We start from the raw sequence: 15,976 nt of genomic DNA on the forward strand, positions 1-15,976 counted from the left end.
TGTATTATTTTTCCCTTTCCCCTCATTTCCTCTTGTATGTTCTTTTGTATAACCCTGAGGGTCTCCTTCCATTTCCATGCAATTTCCATTTTCTCTCCCTTTCCCTCCCACCTCTCATCTCTGTTTAATGTTAATCTTCTTCTCATGCTCTTTGTCCCTACTCTGTTCTTAGTTACTCTCCTTATATCAAAGAAGACATTTGGCATTTGTTTTTTAGGGATTGGCTAGCTTCACTTAGCATAATCTGCTCTAGTGCCATCCATTTCCCTGCAAATTCTATGATTTTGTCATTTTTTTAATGCAGAGTAATACTCCATTGTGTATAAATGCCACATTTTTTTTAATCCATTCGTCTATTGAAGGGCATCTGGGTTGGTTCCACAGTCTTGCTATTGTGAATTGAGCTGCTATGAACATCGATGTAGCAGTGTCCCTGTAGCATGCTCTTTTTAGGTCTTTAGGGAATAGACCAAGAAGGGGAATAGCTGGGTCAAATGGTGGCTCCATTCCCAGCTTTCCAAGAAATCTCCATACTGCTTTCCAAATTGGCTGCACCAATTTGCAGTCCCACCAGCAATGTACAAGTGTACCCTTTTCCCCACATCCTCGCCAGCACTTGTTGTTGTTTGACTTCATAATGGCTGCCAATCTTACTGGAGTGAGATGGTATCTTAGGGTGGTTTTGATTTGCATTTCTCTGACTGCTAGAGATGGTGAGCATTTTTTCATGTACTTGTTGATTGATTGTATGTCCTCCTCTGAGAAGTGTCTGTTCAGGTCCTTGGCCCATTTGTTGATTGGGTTGTTTGTTATCTTATTGTCTAATTTTTGGAGTTCTTTGTATACTCTGGATATTAGGGCTCTATCTGAAGTGTGAGGAATAAAGATTTGTTCCCAGGATGTAGGCTCTCTATTTACCTCTCTTATTGTTTCTTTAGCTGAGAAAAAACTTTTTAGTTTGAGTAAGTCCCATTTGTTGATTCTAATTATTAACTTTTGTGCTATGGGTGTTCTATTGAGGAATTTGGAGCCCGACCCCACAGTATGTAGATCGTAGCCAACTTTTTCTTCTATCAGACGGCGTGTCTCTGATTTGATATCAAGCTCCTTGATCCATTTTGAATTAACTTTTGTGCATGGTGAGAGAAAGGGATTCAGTTTCATTTTGTTGCATATGGATTTCCAGTTTTCCCAGCACCATTTGTTGAAGATGCTATCCTTCCTCCATTGCATGCTTTTAGCCCCTTTATCAAATATAAGATAGTTGTAGTTTTGTGGATTGGTTTCTGTGTCCTCTATCCTGTATCATTGGTCCACCTGCCTGTTTTGGTACCAGTACCATGCTGTTTTTGTTACTATTGCTCTGTAGTATAGTTTGAAGTCTGGTATCGCTATACCGCCTGATTCACACTTCCTGCTTAGCATTGTTTTTGCTATTCTGGGTCTTTTATTTTTCCATATGAATTTCATGATTGCTTTCTCTATTTCTACAAGAAATGCCGTTGGGATTTTGATTGGCATTGCACTAAACCTATAGAGAACTTTTGGTAATATCGCCATTTTGATGATGTTAGTTCTGCCTATCCATGAACAGGGTATATTTTTCCATCTTCTAAGATCTTCTTCTATTTCTCTCTTTAGGGTTCTGTAGTTTTCATTGTATAAGTCTTTCACCTCTTTTGTTAGGTTGATTCCCAAGTATTTTATTTTTTTTTTTGAAGATATTGTGAATGGAGTGGTTGTCCTCATTTCCATTTCAGAGGATTTGTCGCTGATATACAGGAATGCCTTTGATTTATGCATGTTGATTTTATATCCTGCCACTTTGCTGAATTAATTTATTAGCTCTAATAGTTTCTTTGTAGAGCCTTTTGGGTCTGCTAGGTATAGAATCATATCATCTGCAAATAGTGATAATTTAAGTTCTTCTTTTCCTATTTTTATGCCTTTAATTTCTTTCGTCTGTCTAATTGCTCTGGCCAGCGTTTCGAGAACTATGTTGAACAGGAGTGGTGAAAGAGGGCATCCCTGTCTTGTTCCAGATTTTAGAGGGAATGCCTTCAATTTTTCTCCATTCAGAATGATGCTAGCCTGAGGCTTAGCATAGATTGCTTTTACAATATTGAGGTATGTTCCTGTTATCCCTAGTTTTTCTAGAGTTTTGAACATAAAGGGATGCTGTACTTTGTCGAATGCTTTTTCCGCATCTATCGAGATGATCATATGGTTCTTATTTTTAAGTCTATTGATGTGGTGAATAACATTTATTGATTTCCGTATATTGAACCATCCTTGCATCCCAGGGATGAATCCTACTTGATCATGGTGCACAATTTTTTTTATATGTTTTTGTATCCGAGTGGCCAGAATTTTATTGAGGATTTTTGCATCTAGGTTCATTAGAGATATTGGTCTGAAGTTTTCTTTCTTTGAAGTGTCTTTGTCTGGTTTAGGTATCAGGGTGATGTTGGTCTCGTAGAATGAATTTGGAAGTTCTCCCTCTTTTTCTATTTCCTGAAGTAGCTTGAAAAGTATTGGTGTTAGTTCCTCTTTAAAGGTTTTGTAAAATTCTGCTGTATACCCATCCGGTCCTGGGCTTTTCTTAGTTGGTAGTCTTTTGATGGTTTCTTCTATTTCCTCGATTGATATTGGTCTGTTTAGGTTGTCTATATCCCCCTGACTCAATCTGGGCAGATCATATGACTTAAGAAATTTATCTATGCCTTCACTATCTTCTAATTTATTGGAGTATAAGGATTCAAAATAATTTTTGATTATCTTCTGTATTTCTGAAGTGTCTGTTGTGATATTGCCTTTTTCATCCCGTATGCTAGTAATTTGAGTTCTCTCTCTTCTTCTCTTCGCTAGCATGGCTAAGGGTCTGTCGATTTTGTTTATTTTTTCAAAGAACCAACTTTTAGTTTTGTCAATTTTTTCAATTGTTTCTTTTGTTTCGATTTCATTAATTTCAGCTCTGATTTTAATTATTTCTTGCCTTCTACTTCTTTTACTGTTGTTTTGCTCTTCTTTTTCTAGGATTTTGAGATGAAGTATGAGATCATTTATTTGTTGGTTTTTTCTTTTTTTAAGGAATGAACTCCAAGCAATGAATTTTCCTCTTAGAACTGCTTTCAATGTGTCCCATAGATTCCGATATATTGTGTCTGTGTTTTCATTAATCTCTAAGAATTTTTTAATTTCCTCCTTGATGTCTTCTATAACCCATTGATCATTCAGTAACCTATTGTTCATTCTCCAAGTGATGTATGCTTTTTCCTTCCTTCTTTTATCGTTGATTTTCAGTTTCATTCCATTATGATCAGATAGGATGCATGGTATTATCTCTACTCCTTTATATTGTCTAAGAGTTTCCCTGTGACATAATATATGATCTATTTTTGAGAAGGATCCATGTGCTGCTGAGAAAAAAGTGTAACTGCTTGATGTTGGGTGGTATATTCTATATATGTCAATTAAGTCTAGGTTATTAATTGTGTTATTGAGTTCTATAGTTTCCTTATTCAACTTTTGTTTGGAAGATCTGTCCAGTAACGAGAGAGGTGTGTTGAAGTCTCCCATGATTATTGTATGGTGTTCTATTAGACTCTTGAACTTGAGAAGAGTTTGTTTGATGAACATAGCTGCACCATTATTTGGGGCATATATATTTATGATTGTTATGTCTTGTTGGTGTATGGTTCCCTTAAGCAGTATGTAGTGTCCCTCTTTATCCCTTTTGATTAACTTTGGCTTGAAATCTATTTTATTTGATATGAGTATGGACACTCCTGCTTGTTTCCGAAGTCCATATGAGTGATATGATTTTTCCCAACCTTTCACCTTCAGCCTATGTATGTCTTTTCCTATCAAATGTGTCTCCTGTAGGCAGCATATTGTTGGGTCTTGTTTTGTGATCCATTCTACTAGCCTGTGTCTCTTAATTGGTGAGTTTAAGCCATTAACATTTAGGGTTATTATTGAGATATGGGTTGTTGTTCCAGCCATATTTGTTTATTTATGTTACTAAACATGGTTTGTTTTCTTCTTTGATTATCCCCCCCCCTTTACTGTCCTACCTCCCACTGTTGGTTTTCATTGTTATTTTCCATTTCCTCTTCCTGTAATGTTTTGCCGAGGATGTTTTGAAGAGATGGTTTTCTAGCTGCATATTCTTTTAACTTTTGTTTGTCGTGGAAGGTTTTAATTTCATCTTCTATCCCGAAGCTTAATTTCGCTGGATACACAATTCTTGGTTGGAATCCATTTTCTTTCAGTGTTTGAAATATGTTATTCCAGGATCTTCTAGCTTTCAGAGTCTGTGTTGAAAGATCAGCTGTTATCCTGATTGTCTTACCCCTAAATGTAATCTGCTTCCTTTCTCTTGTAGCTTTTAAAATTCTCTCCTTATTCTGTATGTTGGGCATCTTCATTATAATGTGTCTAGGTGTGGATCTCTTATAATTTTGCACATTCGGCATCCTGTAGGCTTCTAGAATTTGGGATTCTGTCTCATTCTTCAAGTCTGGGAAGTTTTCTCGTATTATTTCATTGAATAAATTGCTCATTCCTTTGGTATGGAGTTCTATACCTTCCTGTATCCCAATGACTCTTAAGTTTGGTCTCTTAATGTTATCCCATATTTCTTGAATGTTCTGCTCATAGTTTCTTAACAGTCTTGCTGAGCTGTCTATGTTCTTTTCAAGTTGAAATACTTTGTCTTCATTGTCTGATGTTCTATCTTCTAAGTGTTCTACTCTGCTGGTAGTATTCTCAATTGAGTTTTTAAGTTGGTTTATTGCTTCCTGCATTTCTAGGATTTCTGTTTGTTTGTTTTTTATAACCTCTATCTCCCTTTATAGTTGATCCTTTGCTTCCTGGATTTGTTTGTGTAATTCATTGTCGAAGTGATCTTTCATTGTCTGATTCTGCTGTCTAATGTCTTCCTTGATACTCCAGATCATCTGAAGCATATATATCCTGAATTCTTTATCTGACATTCCATCTGCTGCAGCTGTTACCTCTTCTAAAGTTGAGTTGACCTGCATTGCTTGTAGTCCTTTCTTTCCTTGTCTTTTCATACTGCTTGCGTTTCTTTCTTCTTGGTGAAACTGTTGTGTTTTTGAAATTCCCCCCCCCCCTACATATTTATATTGCTCTTGTATAGTTGAAAAGTCTCCCTTGCAGGTGCGGGCGGGGGCTCTGCTCTGCCCCTCCTCCAATTGGTGTGAGGTGTCTATCACGCCCGCGTACCCCTGGGCCTGATCTGCCGTACTGTCGCAGGTCTGCCTACCTTGCAGGTGGGGGCGAAGGCTCTTCCCTGCCCCTCCTACCACGCCCGGGGACCGCTGGGCCTGATCTGCAGGTTGGTCGCCGGTCTGCCCACCTTGCGGGCACAGGTGGCAGTTCCGCTCCGCCCCCACTCCAATTGGGGTCACTTGACCACCACACAGGCGGGCCGCTGGGCCTGATCTGGGCGCGGGCGAAGGCTCTGCTCTGCCCCTACTCCAGTTGGGGTGAAGTGTGTACCATGCTGGCAGGCCACTGGGCCTGATCCGCCAGTCTGTCGCAGGTCTGCTTACCTTGCCGGCGCGGGCGGCGGCGGCTCTGCCCTGCCCCTCCTACCACGCCTGCAGACCGCTGGGCCTGATCTGCAGGTTGGTCGCAGGTCTGCCTACCTTGCGGGCGCGGGCGGCGGCCCCGCTCCTCCCCTCTGGCTCGATGACAAAGCGAGAGAGACTCGGGTATCTGTGACTCACCCTCCCTACCAGGAGACCAACTGTTTCCGTCGCCGCTGGCACCGATGAAGTTCTCTCCTCAGCCGCTCTCCGTTGACATCAGATCTCTGCCATGCTGGCATCCCCTGTTCTATGGCTGAATCCCATTTTTTTCTCTTCCAATAGGCGGAGCTGTGCCCTCCAAGCCTAGCTTCTGCCCTCTATGTGCTGACAGAAATCCCTGTAAGGTGGCTCCTGGGAGTCTCTCAATCCTGTTAGTCCAGAGCCCTTTCACTTATCCGGCCCCTCCCCCTGTTCCTCCTCCCAGCCAGCCAGCCAGGTCCTGTTCACTGGAGGTGGTTCCCCAAGGATCTGATTACACTTGCAGCCCCACTGCGTGTCCTATATCCCAAACAATGAACACCCTCTCTGTCATTCATCTAAGCCCCAGTGCTCTGGTGGGGTGATCTGGGAACGAACAGTTTAATTTTTCCGGACCCCTTTGGTGGGCACGCCCCCAGAAACTGGCGGCTAAGATCTTGGGTGTCGCCGCTGGTGTTAAGGGGAGGTGGGGATCTGGAATCCCCTCTGCTTCCCTACAGACACGCCCCCGGAGAGATTCCCGAGGTTTCCTGGCTGCTTGTATCTGGAGGGGGTGGGAGTCACACACCTGTTAACGTGGATTCCTCTGGGAAGGAATTCTGTCGGCGGAACTCTGGTGATGTCACCTCTCTGCTATGGCGGGCCCCAGGCTCCTTGCTGGAGTGTCCGAAGGGAGGGGTGGGACTGGTCTGTCTCTGGTTGGTTTCAGCTCCTGGTTCGCTATTTCATGAAGGCTTGGCGAGAGACCTCTTCCTAGAGTCCCTGCACCGCTCCTGCTGCGCTGCGCCTCGGAGGCTATCCGCCCTGACGCGGGGGCCGCGTGCAGGCAGCCGACAGTCGCCGAGTTGCGCGGGCTGGCGGGTCTGGACCTCTGCGCTGCGTGGTGGAGATTCACTCGTCTAGGGCAAACTGTCACCTCCAAAAATCCTTCCAATTCCCGGCCGGTCTCTCTTTAGTGGAATTTTGCTAGGAGTTTCTCAGCAGGTCGAATCTAAGCGTATGCATGCGTCTCTCTGACCCAGTTGTTGAGGAGGTACTGAAAGCGCTGCCTCCCCACTTGCTGCCATGTTGGATCCCCACCTAATGTACTTTCAATATCCTCTCAAGACTTACATAGTAGAATATGTACAGACTGATTTACTTTTGGTTAATTTAAGGCCTAAATAGAAACAAATTCACTCACTGATTAACTTGAAGGAAAAATGTAACTTTTTTTTTTTTTTTTAATTTAGGAGAACCTTTCAATACCTCTCAGTGTTTTCTTCCTCTCTTTGGATGCTTTTGTTGGCCTTTTTTCCCAACCAACACTGCTTCTTAGGAGGCACATTAAAGGGTTTTAACTTGAAATGTGAAAATCATTACTTTTTCCCTGTAAAAGCATCGCTGACTGCATTAATGTGTTTCAGAATTTCAGGCAAATTTTACTACATGCCGAAATAGGAAAATATGGAGCAGAGATGGTTATTTCCTAGTGAAAAGTGTTTCTGCACCTTTCCAATCTAAGATTATTTTTATTTCTGAGGAATGAGCCCAATATTGTACATATTCATTTTTCATGACTTTCATCAGATTTTATAATATCTCTGAAATCCAAAAAGCCTAAAAATATCTCTATTTGCCTAAATTCTGGATAGCTCAGGTTGGGTTCCTTAATCCATTTCATATAGACCTCAGATTCTATTATTCAATAGTTTGCTTGATTTTTATATTTAAGGGTCTAACATTTAAGTTTGTGAATTTCCCCACACAAAGACCACAGAAAATAAATTAAATCCCTCTTTTTGAATTTAAAATAAGTAAAAATTGGTTTTGTAAGTTATCTTATTTTTATTTTTATTTACTTTGTATTTTTATTTTTTGAACTCAGAGCCTCACAAATGCTAAGCAAGCATTCCTCCACTGAGCAATACCCCCAGTCTCAAGATTATTCTAGATTGGGAATGAGAAAGATGGTCTCTACAGACTTTCCATATTTGGAATGGGAGAGTAATGCTATACACGGCTGTTGAAAAGAAAGCAAAGTATCAGATAGGAGGATGGAATTCTGAGGTACACACTTTCTAAGCAGTGTTGGAAGCTTCCCTCCAAGCAACTACAATTTATTTAAATCTGAGAGATCCTTCCAATTCTCTACAATTTCTCAAATCCTGGTTCTGATGGCCTCTCTACCTGAAGATCAATCTCTTAAATGTCCCTTCCTTCAAAAATTACCTGTCTTGGAAATCCAGAAAACCTAGTTCTTTATTTAGAAACTATTTCTCGTTGTTTTGCTCTAAATTCAGACCAGGGATCTCTCAGCCTTCCTGGGCCTGGATACAGCCTCCAGCACCACTCCAAGGGGCAGCTCTGGAAATAGTGAGGCAGTATGCAAATTTAAATATTAGAGGTTAACATACAATCACTAAACAAACTAGTAAATAATAAAATCTAAGTTCTGAATAAACTGGATTAAGGAACCCAACTGAGTCATCATCCAGGATTCAGGCAAAGAGAATAATGGTTTTTAGTCTTTTGGAGTATCAGAGCTATTTTAGAATCTGATGAAAATCATGAAATTGATACCAAGTCCTGCTTCCCCACATGTTGAAGTTTGAACATTAGAGAAGCACACCAAAGCAAGCATGTAAAGCAGGGTTTATTTAAAAAGGGGTAACAAAGACTTCTCCTGGGAGAGAGAAGGGAGCCATAGCTGGTATCCTGTTATCCCAAGAGGGGAGGTATTCTGCCCTTTTAATATGTTCTAGGCTTCCTTTGTTCTCCTGCCTTTTCCTGCTCATCTTTCTCCTTCCTGTGTACATGACTAGGCCCAGGAATGCTCGGTGGGATGGCCAAAATGTGGGAAACAGGTGGGCTGAAGGAGGAAGGGCAGGATGGAGCAGCCAAGGACACATTAAGGAACTTATAGCTGTCTGTAGGGAGGGCAATTCCTGGGACAGGTTTTCTTGGCAACAGGTTGGAGCCAGGGCAAGTTCTTGATAAGGGTGGAGGAAGGGCTCTGAAGGAATTAACATTTCAATCCCTCAGGGGACAGTCTCCAACTTACCAGACTCACTCAAAATTGGCCTCCTTGATCAGACCTGACTTGATCTGCCTATCTATACTGACTGCCTGTCTAATTTTGGCTTCAAAATTTCATTCGAAATGTAAGCAGATGCTCCTGAATATACAATGGAGGTATATCCCTGTAAACCTGGAATAAGTTGGAAATATTTCAAGTTAAAACTGCATTTAATATACCTAACCTGCCAAATACAATAGCTTAGCATCACAGTATTTTTAGTATTTGTTTAGACTCAAATTGTGAGGCTGACTGAAGCTACTGCCCAGAATCATGAGAGAGCACTAGTACACTAATCTGGAAAAAGATCAAAATTTGAAATATGGCTGCTACTGGATGTGTATCACTTGTATATTATCATAAAATAAAAAATCAGAAGTGAAATCATCAGAAGTTGGGATTTCTATGTAGATATGCACACTCATCCATCATTGCTGGGATTTTCAGACTACCCTAAGTTGATTGCATTCTTTCATAATTTGTTCATTCAACAAATAATTAATATGCATCTACTGGCCATACCAATCTAGATCTTGACTTTTAAGGAGGCTTACGTTATCTTAAAGGGACTTATAATTTAAAAGTTTTTTATTTAATTAATTTTAAAACAGGTCATTTTTGAATTCTATGATCCCATAAGAACATCAGGCCTGAAGCATATGAGAAATAGCTGAAAGAAGACAATGAATGACAGAGGAACCTCATAAGCCATCTGTCTTCTAATATTACTTAGGAATAAATAATGAATTCATATAGATTAGGCAAATTGTCTGGATCATTAAAGTTACCTAGACCCAACTGAAAAGCTTACCTTTGTGACCCATTAATTGTAAAAACCTTAATTAATTATTAATACTCTTAGAGTATAAGTTTCAACATTTGAAAAACTGAAAAAATAACAGGCTCTCCTAAATTGTGCAGATTCAATATCAGGATTCCTGCAAAAATACTTACCAAGGGCCCAGAACAGTGTAGGCATACTAGATATCATTGAATTCCAAATATACCTTCTTAAAAAGTAAGTGAATGACTGTATGCCACTTAAAGACAATACAATGATGTTTTGTACAAAGATGGTCAGATTTGTAGAGAGTTATTTGTAATTCTGAATTCAGATGGAAGTTAGTAAATCAATTTTGACCTAAGATCAAGATAATCAATAAAACAACTGATAGGCTTAGCATTCGACACTAAATGTTAGAGATTACAAACTCTAAACATCTCTCCTGCTTACACTTAGGAAGCTTTGCTCCTAGGCACACTTCATGGAAACATAAAACCCCAACTGGAGAGTAATGATGTTGTCCAAACACCAGGAGGCGCTCTAGCTTACTATGTAGAAGAAATGAGCCTTGGGTAACTTGTAAATGCACAATATGAAAAAACTTTGTCAATACAAGGTACATAATAGCACAGAGGCGTTGAAAAAACTTTCCATTGCAATTTATACTTAGAATCCATTACAATTTCATTTTCCCTATTACTTTGACTTTCGAAAGTTAATCATAATTTGGGGGGAAATGTAATGCTATTTCTTATTAAAGCCCACATTAGAGAGTATGACATGTACCATGTGAATTTTTAAATATTTTTATAGATACAATAGTATAAAAGTTCATCTATAGGTCATTTGTGTTCAAGAGACATTTTATTTACCAAAACAAAATATAGAAGTATTTCCTGAATCTTACCTTCTCCAATTACTTTAAATAATTCAGTCTCCTTGCAGTGGCTTATCTTTCAGTTAATCACTCATAGAAGTAGGTAGGATCACATCAGAATCACTTTAATTCAAATATTTATCTAGCGTGAACTATGTGCAAGTCCTTCAGAATAAAGAATTATAAAGTCAAACTTGTTCCCTAAAGTAATAAGTCACCTGACACTGTCTTTGTCCCAAAGCCTTACATGTTTACATGTCAGTGGGAGAGACAGATAATAGATATCTAAATAGCAAATATATGGGAAACTCAATATACACCAATGGTGAAATCATGCATAAAATTAGAACTCTGACCCACAGCCTACAGTAACCTGCTCTGAAAGCCAAATCCTTATATACCATAAACAGGCCAGGAATCCAACCAGCTTTATGTCAGAAAGGTATGAAGTCAGATTGCTATCTCTACGATGAACCCAGTAAGCTGAACAATAGAGTCTGTGAAAATCAGCCCCAAATGGCCAGTGCCTGATTAATAACTGACAGCTTCCAAAATTATTGTCCCTAGTGCCAATTTAGGACCAAGAAGCATGAGTCAAATAGGTATCCATAGCCGATCCCACTGGGTGCTTAGCTTCCAGTTTGGCTATTATCATCTTTCCCATTCCAAAAGCCTCCAATCAAGGCCCCCCTGAGCCTTCCCTTTCCCACTGCACATCTTTCCCACTCCTCTGACTGCCTCTGAGTAGAAATGCAAGTTAGCTGAATCACAAGCTGGGGCTAGTGAGGAATACGCCACCTTTTTTTTTTTTGTTGTTGTTGTTGTTCTCTTTTGTTTATTTCTACATACCTAACAGATTGGATGAAATACTATTGAGAAAAATATATCAGAATCAAGGAAGACAGTACCTGTGAAGGAGAGATTTTATTTTACGTAGGTTTCTTTTACTTATTTTGTTTTACTTTATTTCATGTAGACATTATTTTATTTAGGTTTTTGCTTTAAAATTTTTAAGCAATGCAAAGGCCTAAAAGAGGTAAGGAATTGAGTCTTGTGGAGACCTAAGGAAAACTGAGTGCATACAGAGGGAGGAGAGTTCAGGTCTCAAGGGGAAGATTCAACCTGAGAAGTCTGCTACTGAGAAGTGGATAAACAGAATGGGGTGGTGGTAAATTTTGGTAACTTAATCCTGTAATTCTAATCTTGAGATATTCAAGGGAAGTTGGTTTTAAGGGAAAGCTCTCGGTTAGTGATAAAATTTTGGGAGCTGTTGATCCATATGGTCAAACTGGAATACTCTATGTGGAGGCTGAGAAAATGAGAAAGAGCTCACAAAAAATAATCAGTGAGCTGAGAGGTTGGAAAAGGATCAAAAGAGTAGCATTCCTGACCCTTAGCACTGAAAGGGAGTTGTCAACTGGCCACATTCTTCTCTCTGGAAGGTTAAGCAAAATGAAAACTAAGAATTGAAGATGGAATTTAACAACATGTAGTTCATCATTGACTTTGAGAGTCGTAATGAATGAAGTCTTTTTGAAAACAATTGAAAAGAAAATGGGGATGGGAGGGAATAAATCAAAGATAGCAATTTTTACTTTATTAAAGAACTGAAAAAAAAAAACAGTAGGAAGGTGTTGTGGGTGGAGGAAATGTTTTTGTTTGTTTGTTGTGAAAAACTGGCCATATTGCCATAGGTCCAATCCTTGTGATTGGCGGGATAGTGGTCTTCATAAGATGTCCACGTTCTAGTCGCCAGGCCTTGTGACTCTAGTGCCTTACATGGCAAAAAAAAGGATTTTGCAGATGTGATAAAGTTAGGGTTCTGGAATGGAGAGATTAAAAGGTGAGTTCAATGAAATTCTGAGTCCATTTAAGGGAGTGAAGTGGGAAGATTAAAAAAGAAGGTTTACCAGGAGTAGAGAAAAGAGAATGAGAAAGAGAAATTGATTTCAGGATGCTGCAGCAATTGATATGAAAATGGAAGATTCCTGAGTCAAGGATAAAGACAGTCACTAGAAGCTGTAAAGCCTCCACAAGGAGTTTTTCCCCTTGAACCAGTTTTGTTCTTCTCCCTTTCACAGGTGTCAGATAGTACAGTGGTGTTCACCTTGTGAGTGTGTGTGTGTGTGTACATGTGTGTGTGGGGGGGGAGAACCTATGGCCTCACATATGCCAGATAAGTGTTCTGTCACTGAGCTTCATCTACAGCCCAATTGCTGTTCTTTTGAGTCACTAGGTTTGTTATTATTTGTTACAACACCAGCAGAAAACTAATAAAAGGCTATTTTCAATTGAGAATCACCTAGTCCAAAAGTGATAATGCAGTAGAGGGTCAAAACCTAGAGGGATATATTTCAACCCCTCCCTTGAGATATGAGGCAGACATGATGGGATTTTACTCATAGTAACAGGAGAGAACAGAGAAGCAGATACACAACTGACAGATACCATGGCAGAAGAACTCTATTTCCTCAGTAAAGTGAAAATCAACACCACCAGCTAAAATTAAGGAAGGGGAAGAGAGGTTGAGAAGATACACAATAGTCTTTTAGAAATGTGGGCACATAGTAGATCATGAGAGAGGAATATAATTGTATATAAAAATAAGGGCCCATTTGAGGTTAGTGGAGTGAATTACCTTCACTTTTTTTTCCCCTTTGGTCAGTTATATTAGCCCCTTGGGTTTACTACAGAATGTATGGAGAGCTGGAATAACTAAGACGGAGGTTTTGCCAGAGTAGTAAAACAGAAAAGTGGGGTTACAAGTTGAGGATATTTGATAGAGAGTCTAGGCAGTTTGAGGAGGATCTGAGAATGTGACAAAAACTGAAGACATTGAATATCATGATGAATCCAGGAATTAGGGGTTTCAGTGGGGTAAAGGAGTTACTAGGAAGAGTGAAGGGCAACAGTGAAAGTCAGAGGATGAGATGTTTGGGAATGGTCTACCAAGCAGGGGAAGGTTTTGGGAATGAAACTATCTAGGAAGTTGTTCTTTGTTGCTGCATGTTAGCATTAGTCAGGGAATTGAAACCCAAACATAATTAAATCAACATCTCTGAGGATGCAGCACAGACATTAGCATTTCCTTAAATTTCTCCTATATAATTCTACTATGGAAGTAAGGTTTGAGATTCTTGCAAATAGACAGCAGAGCTGGAGAGGGGCTTTGGCTTGTTCTTGCTACCATAACAGATTGCCCGAGACTGGGGAACTTATAAAAAACAGAAAGTTATTACTCATGGTTCTCTTAATTCTAGTATAAGTCTCTGTTGTCTGATGAGGGTGGCTCTCTGATTTCAGGATGGTGCCTTGCTGCTGAAACCTCTGGAAGGCAGGGATGCTGTATTCTCACACAACCAAAAGTAGAAGAGCAAGTGAGCCAAACGTTGCATAGAAGCTCTTTAGTAGGGCCTTAATCTCATTTGTAAGGGGGCAGCCCTCACGGTCTAGTTACCTCTCAAAGGCTGCACACCTTAGTACTATAACATTGGCCATTAAGTTTCAATATTTTAATTTTGGATGAGACACACTCAAACCATACCAAGTGGGAAACAGGATCATTGGAGATAGCGTTAGGGACCTGAGAGACCAGGATATCAGAAGCATTTTATTTCATGATATATCTTGAAATCTTGAGACACATGACCACAGTGAGTATGTGGGGGATAGAAGGACAATAATCCTTGCCTTCTGCAGATTTACCTTTATGGTTTCAGTTACCTGCACTCAATAATTGTCCAAAAATAATAAATGGAAAATTGCAGAAATAAACAATAAATTTAAAATAGTGCACTTTTCTGAATAGCATGATAAAATCTCATGAATCATATGTTTGTCCAGAATATTCATGCTGTTTGCTGTTTATACTACCTGCACCTTAGTCACTTAGTATCCATCCATTTATTAAAGAAGGAGAGAGAGAGAGAGAGAGAGAGAGAGAGAGAGAGAGAGAGAGAGAAGAAGAAGAAGAAGAAGGAGGAGGAGGAGGAGGAGGAGGAGGAGGAGGAGGAGGAGGAGGAGGAGGAGGAGAAGGAGGAGAGAAAGGATGGAAGGAAGGAGGAAGGAGGAGGGAAGGAAGAGGGATATATATAGGTTTGGTACTATCTGGGGGTCTTGGATGTACCCCTGGACATAAATGGAGACTAATGTAGAAATATGTAAAATCTGATGGCAAGAAATTCAGATGTGGAGGTTTTAGGTAAGTGGGAGAGGCATTTGTTTGAAGTTTGCATTGATGAGAAATAAAGAAGAATCCTTGGTTCCAAGATTAAAATCAGTTGACTAGAAGGGTCTGAGCAGTAAGCAGCCTTCTTCTACCTAAGCTTTAGCAGGTGATGGCATGTGCTTAGGGATCTCCTTTGGAGCAGGGAGGTGAAGGGGACATTCAGGATGGAAACTGGAAGAGTGACTTAACTGATTAGGAACAGTATGATCCAGAAGGTATGGGAGATACTATGTATATTATAAAGATGAATGAGATAACACACCTGCTGAAATTGACCTCTTTCAAGGAAAAGCAATAAGAAAATCAGAGATGTTTTATGCTGTTGGGTATGGAAACTCTCATGATCTTCATAAATTGGACTTTTGTCCTTTTTGCCACAAGGACAGTTGAATTAATTATCTTCCTAAGGAATTTTGGACTGTTTTTTTCATAGTTGTTGTTAAAGGAATGAGAAAGAAATAGATGACTACCTCTCCACCCACCTCTTCCATTCCATTACATATGGGAAAATATTTGTAGAATTCTAATACAAAATATTTTACAAATATACACACTAAGCTGAAAGAATATACAACAATAGAGTATTCTTGCTCAAAAATAATGTTGATATTTGCCGCAGTCCGGCTGCAGCTAAATAACCGGGGGGTGACGAGCAACTTGTGTACATTGATACAGCAGGAGTGGAAGCCGTTTATTGTAGGACAACAGAGGTATATATACATTCCACACAGCTTATCTTAATTAACATAAACTAGATACAGCAGTCAACCAATAAGGAATCTCCACACTTAATGGCTCGCTGGCGTTACTTCACAAACCACTCCCCCTGGCAAAATGCCAGGCGCCATCTTGACTTGTTTACAGACTATAACAATCTCTAACAGATATTCTACATATTCAACATTATATTAGTCAATGTTGATAATTTTGGTTAAAAATCTACAGCTATACTCCAAAATCAAATCCAAGATTTGCTGGGCACTTAATCAAATGATTAAGATAAAAATCTTATGCATGTATTATTCATGTATTTTTATGATAAACAGGGATAGTTACATTCCCAGTATCTATTATTCCTTCTTATTTTCTAAGAGAACTCCAATCTTGTTCAGAGTAAAAAAATATATATATACTTTGTTAAAATTATGCACCGATTAATAATTCTTGATCTAGGGGTTTCCACGTGTCCCTGTTTGGCCTGGGAGATCCAAGT

Source organism: Marmota flaviventris, chromosome 8, assembly GCF_047511675.1.
Source record: "Marmota flaviventris isolate mMarFla1 chromosome 8, mMarFla1.hap1, whole genome shotgun sequence".
Lineage (NCBI taxonomy): Eukaryota > Metazoa > Chordata > Mammalia > Rodentia > Sciuridae > Marmota > Marmota flaviventris.